This window comes from Heterocephalus glaber, unplaced genomic scaffold, assembly GCF_053883595.1.
Source record: "Heterocephalus glaber isolate CG9 unplaced genomic scaffold, H.glaber_assembly_v1.0 deba00000896, whole genome shotgun sequence".
NCBI classification, from domain to species: domain Eukaryota; kingdom Metazoa; phylum Chordata; class Mammalia; order Rodentia; family Bathyergidae; genus Heterocephalus; species Heterocephalus glaber.
In genome coordinates this window covers 383,475-392,058 of record NW_028258170.1, presented here as the reverse complement: position 1 = coordinate 392,058, position 8,584 = coordinate 383,475, and the positions used below count along the sequence as shown (strand labels likewise).

At 36.4% G+C, this 8,584-nt stretch overlaps 1 pseudogene; it reads left to right on the top strand.

The window, feature by feature from the left end:
- Positions 1-3,403: 3,403 nt before the first annotated feature.
- Positions 3,404-4,325, top strand: LOC101725822 (olfactory receptor 5I1-like; annotated as a pseudogene).
- The last annotated feature ends 4,259 nt before the right edge of the window (positions 4,326-8,584 follow it).

Here is an 8,584-nt window from a genome sequence, read left to right as displayed (position 1 = left end):
CTGTAAGTCCCATATTTTAACAAGGACTCCACTTGTCTCATTTCATTGTTCAAATAAAATATATTTTATCAACTTACAGTACTGGTAATAAAATGTAACAAATTACTTTAAAGTGTAGAAGTTGTATTTTTAAACATTTAAGCTTAGATGGTAAATGCTATTTTAAAAATCCTCAATATTACTGGGAGTAAATATTTTTCAAGTTAACGCCAACATTATTTGTGTTTAATTACCAATAAGTTTTTACAAAAAAAATCACAATTACAAGCATTCCCTGGACATCTCTAGGAAAAGAACGTTTGTAATCTTTCATTGATTAGGTCCCCAATGACACAAGAATGCACATAAAAGCCCTTGGTTCTTCTGGTGAGATTGTACATCTAGAGTCTGTTGGAAAACAGCTCCTTCCTTTGTAAGTTGGTTCTATTTATTGGACTGGCTTGGATAATTATCCCTTTGAGGTCTGGGGCAGTGCAGTGGCAGAGTTCCTGTCTCATCTCCCCATGGGAGCTGAGGATCTTCGAGAGCCACAGATGTGTCCAGAGTGGTGGGAGAGCACCTTCTTCATGAAATGACACTGCCAAGAAGTGACCATCAGGTCACTCAATGTGGCCGAGCTTCTGTAAGGCTCTAACACATCTTCCTTTAAATGTACCTTCTCTTCTAGATAACAAAACACTTGTGGATGTTTACTCATAATTTGGATCAATTTATTTTATTACCTAAACTTGTTTTTTAATGTGTTTGGGAAAAGTTTAGTGAAGCACAGCATTTTGATTAGAACTTTTGGTCAATTCCTTTTTAAAACAAGAATCTGAGATTCAGTCTTTCCTAACTCTATCCTTGGCCACTTCATTAACTTTTATCATGCCTCTAAGTAGCATTCACAGATTATTGGAAGAGATCATCATATAATTCCCAACATACTGATGTCATTCTCATGGCTTTTCCCCAAGAAGCACTTGAATTTGAATAACACTTGGGAACTATTACAGTGATGGCCTTGGGATATCATTGAAAGCATCAATGTTTTCATCCAATATAAAACATAGTTTATAGTTTGGAGTTTTAGAAATTTAATGTCAGCATCTTGTACTCTAGACCCTGTCTCTATCATAATATCTCTCTCTCTTTCTCTCTCTCTCTCTCTCTCACTCTCTCTCTCTTTCTCTCTCTCTTTCTCTCTCTCTTTCTCCCTGATACAGGGTCTAACTGTGTATTTCAGCCTGACCTTGAAATCACTGTGTAGCTGAGGCTGTCATTGAACTCATGGTGATCCTCCTGCCTGAGTCTACCAAGAACTGGCATTACAGGCATTTGCCACCATGTGTGGCTATATTTAAATCTCAAATTTCCATTTTTTTAGTTTTTCTAAATAGAAAATTTTATAATAATAATAATTCCATCATAATTCTGTTAGGTGTTTTGTGACAGGTAAATTATAGGTAAAGTATTTAGAATATCATATTGTGTATAACATGCATTATATAAATAATACAGGTTGCTAATATAAATCTTGACAGAGGTCTCTAGTCGTAAGAGGGAAGCACTTGTGTTTAGCTGTTGTGTCATTATCTTCCTGCAATGATACCAGGAAGGACTGAAAGCTATACATAAAGGTGGATAGATAATTTTCCTAATTTAAAACATTCAGAAACACTGCAAGGCATTTGTCCTCATTATTAGAGTATAGGTTAAAACAATTTATATTGAGTTATGCAAAGTCACACAGCCCATATATGGCCAAGACAGACTGTAATCAAATCTGTACTAACTCCAAAGCAATATCTTTTCATTGTTAACTATCTTCTTTATTTTTTATTGAGTTTATTTATTGTTACATTTTAGACATAAAGTATAGTTACATTCATCATTGGGATCTTGTACCTTTACATGCTGTATCTTGGTTCTTATTTTTTCCCATTCCCCTTCCCTCCCTTCACCCCTCTACCCTTTCCTATTTACAAATAATTTGCTTCCAGTTCTTTACTTTTCTCATATTTTTAATTTTCCCTTCTTTCCTTTCCCTTATCCCTCCCATTTCCCTTATTACTTTAGAACTTTTCTTCCTATTTCACATCTTCTTTATTTTGAAAACTGTGAAAATAAGAATAAGAAATATCCTGGAGTACATTACTCCATTACCTTGGAAGGCAAAAATGTAACTTCCCTGAAGAGGTGCTTCACTTCTGATTAGCACCCTCTGATCTTCAATGTGCCAATGACATAGGGTTCTTTTAGTGATTAAATGACAAGAAAAATCTGTAGCACCATGACTATCATGATATTTATTAGAGGAAGTCATGATCCAGAAATATGTTACATTCCTTTCTGGCCAATTGAGGCAACATAACATAGTTACTGCATGTTTTTCATGTTTATTTCTTTGATATATTTGCAAGTCCATTATTTCTAGGTCATATTTAAATTCCTCCTATTTCAAAATCAAATTAATTCAAGTTCTTCAAGGACAATTCAAATTCTATTCTTGGAAATGTTATGAGATTCCAGAAACTGATTGATATATTTCTGTCTCAACAATTTTTATAATACTAGTATAAATATAGATGGAAGCTAGTTTAGGTTGCTCATATATTTCATTCCTGAGAATAGTATATAATTCAATTCCAAGTGATTATATAATTATGTTACACATAGTTTACTTGGCCAGCCAACTAATGTTTGATGAATATTTCCTAGAAGCAAGTGATAAAGGTATAGAATCAAATTACCATTTTTCCAGTTTGCCTTAATATGTGGACAGGATTTAAAGCAAGATCCTAAACATTTCTACTCAAAATATTCACAGACCTTATATTTTCTGACATTTGTTTCATTTCAGTAATAATGCTTGTTTTATATTTTAAAATTATAAACAATTACCTACCATATTCTCAATTAAACCACCCAATCCACTGTCAAGAGATATATCAAACTATTATACATTAAATCTTGGACAGAAGAAGGAATTTGTTCTAAAATTCTCATTCCCAAACACAATCTGTAAATATATTTTAAGCAATATATACATTATTCTTTATACCATCATCTATCTGTTTCTTCATTGGTTACTTACTTCACCCCTCTCAGCCAGTTATTGTTTCATGCTCAGTGTTCAAAAGGAAGCAGAATCAAACACTGACCTCAAACACAGACAGCCAACTGCCCAGTAGCAAAGCAGTCATTGCTCAGACTCTATCAACAAGCTGTAAGTTTCATAAATTCTTACAACAATTATCTAAAAGGTTATGCTTGAAATAAGTTGGATGTGGTGTCTGTATTTGTTGTATTTTTATATACTTGCAAATAATAAGAAATGGCTTCATATCTAATTATCTCCTCTCTTCATCTACATAACATATTGGGAAGTCTGGTTTTCTAAAAATCAGAATCCACTCAGAAGATGGAACAAGCACTGGGAAACTACACACTGGTCACTGAGTTTATTCTGTTGGGTTCCCAACACACCCTGAACTGCAGATCGTCTTATTCCTCATATTTCTGGTGATATATGGTATGATTTTAGTGGGGAACACTGGACTAATGCTTTCAATCAGGATGGATATTCACCTTCAAACCCCCATGTATTTTTTCCTCAGCAACCTGTCCTTCATAGACTAGAGCTACTCCTTGGTCATTGTCCCCAAAATGCTGCTCAATTTCTTGTCCGAGAACAAATCCATCTCCTACTATGGTGTGCCCTGCAGTTTTAATTTTCTGCACTTTCACAGATACCAAATCCTTCTTCCTGGATACCATGGCCTATGATCCCTATGTGGCTATCTGTAAACCTCTGCTCTACATAGTCATCATGTCCCAGGGAAACTGTATATGGCTGAATTTTTGTCATATATTGGAGGCAACATGAGTTCCCTGGTCCATACATCCTTTGCTTTTATTCTGAAATTCTGTGATAGAAATGTTATTGATCATTTTTTATGTGACCACTCTCACCTACTTAAACTCACTTACACTGACACATCAGTTAATGAGTAGCTTCTCTCCACCTACACCTGTTTATTCATCATCATTATCTCCTGCTTTTTCACTCTTCTCTCAGTCTTTAAGATCCTCTCTGCCGGTGGGAGGAAGAAAACCTTCTCCACATGTGCCTCTCACCTGACCTCTGTGGTCATCTATCAGAGGACATGTCTCTTTGTTTACTCAAGGCCAAGTTCCCTGTATTATCCCAACACTGACAAAGTTGTCTCAGTGTCCTATATCATATCATTCCAGTGCTGAACCTACTGATTTTTAGTTTGAGAAATAAAAATGTAAAAGCTGCAGCTAAGAAGGCTTTAAGATGTAAGGTAGATTCTTCATGAAAATACTAACATTTCATGATTCATCTAATTCCCCAAAGTCTAATGGTGAGTTTGCAATGACTTTACAGGTGGACACACAATTATACACACTAGAGTGTATTAAATATTTGTTATGATTTTTAGCACAGTAAAATTCATTTCATATTCTCAAGTTATAAGTAAGCATTGAAAAGCTCAAAATAGCAGCTAACTAGAAGCTGTTTCTCAATATTTCTTTGATTACTAACAGGGGATAAATGCTAAAATGGATATATGATGTAAAAGGATATAGTACATACCTTAGAAAAATATGTATGAATCTGTGTATAAAATATCAGACTGACAAGATGCCATGGTTTATAGTGAGATTCCCCACAAAAGCTTCGTGCTCTCATAGTGAGATTTTTGGAAGATGATTGTGTCTTGGGGATGTGACACTCATCAGTGGACTAGACCACTCAGGAGTTCACAGATAAATGTGATTTAGGACCTGAAGTCTGATCAATGAGATGAATCACTGAATGCGTGGCCTTGAAGGGTGAATTTCCCTCCTCCTCCCTTGATCTCATTCTACTTCCTGCTGGCCTGCTATGAGCTATTTCCCCTCTGCCATGACACCCTGCCTTAGAGCCAGCCAACTACAGACAGAAAACTCTACAAACTGTGAGCCAAAATAAACCTCTCCTCCTTTCAGCTGTGGGGGTCAGATATTCTGTCTCAGTGATGAGAATGTAAATGTTCATTAGTCTTTCACACCTAATCTATCATAATCTGTGATTTGGAAACATTTTTTTTTACTGATTGTCCAATACAGGTTGGCTGTAGGGAAAAATAATTATAATTTTTCCCTCTACTACTTATTTTTTAATATACTAAAGTATTGCCAAAAGTGTGGAATTTCCCTCTGTGGTATCTCAGAAACAGACTATACTCTTAAGGTCTCACACATTTCTCCCTGTGTCCTTTGCGGGGGAATAAACATGTGCCACAGTGGAACCCTCTACAGAGTAAGTGCATTAGGGTAAGTGCAGAGTAAGTAAAATTGTAGGGTGTGTGTCTGAGCAAAATGTATTTCAGAAACCAAGTTTCTTTGCTATATATACTTATTTTTGCATATAGTAAATAATTAAGACTTTGATATGAAAATATGAGTGAAAATGTATAATTAAAACCATAGTCTCTTTGAAGATACAAGCAAAATCATTTTTTGCACCAGTTTTAAGTTCCTCTAAGAATTCTTTCTTGTGGTTTCTGACCATCAATGTTTCTCTCCTGCAAGTTTTGTTCTTCCTTTGGTAGTAAGAGGTCAGTTTCACTCAAAGCTACAAGAGCTAACCAAATACCCTAAAAAAACAGATTTAATGAACTAAGTTTAAAGAGAATCCAGGATAGGTGAGATGCAATGTATATAAATATAGTTCTTTATGTCTTTAAATTACATTACATGCACAAGCATTTACTGTAGATAATATCAACCATGCTCATTAACTGTGACATGTCAATTTAAGAACCACTTAGTGGATTAAAAGTTCTGGGAGTGCTGTAGATTACTGACATGTCAGGCAGAAAATTTAGGGAAAGGCCCACTCCAGATGTGAGAGGCTCCAACCAATAGGCATCTAACATGAATGGAAGTGAAAAGAATAAAAGGAAGTGTTCCTGTCTTGGAAGAGCACAAATCATCACAACTCCCATTGGATATTGATCTTCAGTGTCTTCAGCTTTTTAATTCAGACTCACACTAGAGTGTTTGCTCCACCTGCACACTCTAGGAAATCCAGGAGACCCCACACTGGAAGTGGAGTCAGTGACATTTGAGGATATGTCTGTGAACTTCACCCAGGAGCAGTGGGCATTTCTAGACCTTTCCCAGAAGAATCTCTACAGAGCTGCAAGGCAAGCAACCTTCAGGAACTTGATCTCTGTAGAAGTTAGATTGTGGACAGTGAATGTAAGGAGGAAGGCGTTCAGTGTGGAAAAATCTTCAGATCTCTGAATCATCAGTCTTCAGATCATAATTTAAATAAGAAACCTGGAGTATGTCCATGTGGAAGCCATGTGTGTATGGAAGTCCTCATTGGGCATTCATCCCAAAATGTACCCCTCTGGGCTGACAATGGATACAAACCATATGAGAACCAAAGACTTGTAGAGAAGCCATTTAAATACAAGCAACATGAAGAATTTTTCTCCTTCCCAGTCCTTTCCGAAGTTTGAAAAAACATACACTGGAGAAAAACCACATGAATGTAATCAATGTGAGAAAGACTTCAGATATTCCAGTTGCAAAAAAACATGAAAAAATTTATATTGGAGACAAACCCTATGTGTGTAGGCAATGTGGAAAGCCCTCAGTCACATCTATGCTCTTCATGTACATGAAAAACTCATAATGGTGAGAAATCATGTCAGTATGAGCAGCGTGGGAAAGCATTCTCTTGGTACACTATATCTGCACAGTAGAACTCAAACTGGAGAGAAACCTTATGAATGTAAGGAATCTAGGAAGGCCTAAAGATTCTCAGGTGCTCTTCATGTCCATGAAAGAACTCATACTGGTGAGAAGCCCTATGTGTGAGAGGAATGTGGAAAAATATTTTCATGTTGTACATACCTTCAACTGCACAAAAGAATTCATGCTGGAGCAAAACCTTATGAATACAAAGAATGTGGGAAGGTCTTCATGTCCGCAGATGTTCTTCATGTACATGAAATTACTAACACTGGTGAGAAGCTCAATGTCTGCCAGGAATGTGGAAAAACATTCACATGTTGTACATCCCTTCAACTACTGAAAAGAATTCACACTGGAGAGAAACCTTATGAATGTAAAGAATGTGGGAAGCCATTCAAGTCCTCAGTTGTACTTCATGTTCATGAAAGAACTCATATTGGTTGTAACCCATATGTGTGCCAGGAATGTGGAAAAATATTCACTTTGTACTTCCCTTTAATTGCACAGAAGAATTCACACTAGAGAGAAACCTTATGAATGTAAAGAATGTGGTAAAGCTTTCAGGTACTAAGTTGTTCTTCATGTACATGAAAGAACTCATGCTGGTGAAAAACACTATGCATGCCAGGAATGTCAAAAACATTCACATGTTGTACTTCCCTTCAACTGCACAAAAGAATTCACACTGGAGAGAAACCTTATGAATTTCAAGAATGTGGGAAGGCCTCCAAGTCCTCAGGTGTTATTCATGTACATGAAAGAACTCACACTTGCGAGAAATCCTGTTAGTGTGAGCAGTGTGGAAAAACATTCTCCCATTACACTTCACTTTATCTGCACAGAAGATTTCCTAATGAAAAGAATCCTTATAAATGTAAAGAATGTGGGAAGGCTTTCAAGTCCTCAGGAGCTCTTCATGTACATGAAAGAACTCACTCTGGTGAGAAGCCCTATGTGTGGCAGGAATGTGTAAAATCATTTTCATCTTGTGCTTCCATTGAATTCAACAGAAGACTTTGCAGTGGAGATAAACCTTATGAATATAAAGAATATGGGAAGACCTTCAGGTCCTCAGGTGCTCTTCATGTACATGAAGTAACTCACACAGGTAAGAAGCCCTATGTGTACCAGGAATGTTGAAGATCATTCATACTTTATACATCCCCTCAATTGAACAAAAGAATACACACTGGAGAGAAACCTGATGAAAGTAAAAAATGTAGAAAGTACTTCAGGTTCTCCAGTGTTCTTCAAGTACATGAACTCTTACTGCTGAGAAACACAATGTGTGCCAGGTATGTATAAAAACATTCACATGTTGTACTTCCCTTGAACTGAACAAAATAATTCACAAAGGAGAGAAATCTTATGAATGTAAAGAATGTAGGATTGCCTTCAGATCCTCAGGTGCTTCTCATGTACATGAAATAAGTCACACTGGTGAGAAGCATTATGTGTGCCAGGAATGTTGAAGACCATTCATATGTTGTATTTCCCCTCAATTGAACAAAAGAATTCACACTGGAGAGAAACCTTATGAATGTAAAGATTGTGGGAAGCCCTTCAAGTCCTCAGTTTTTCTTCATTACATGAAAGAACTCATATTGGTGAGAAGCCCTATGTGTGCCAGGAATGCTGAAAAACATTCTCATGTTGCACTTCCCTTCAATTGCACAAAATAATTCACAATGGAGGGAAACCCTATGCATGTAAAGAATGTGGTTCTCAAGTGCTCTTCATGTACATGAAAGAACTCACACTGGTGAGAAATCCTGTCAGTGTGACCAGTGTGGGAAAGTATTCTCCCGTTACACTTCCTTTTATC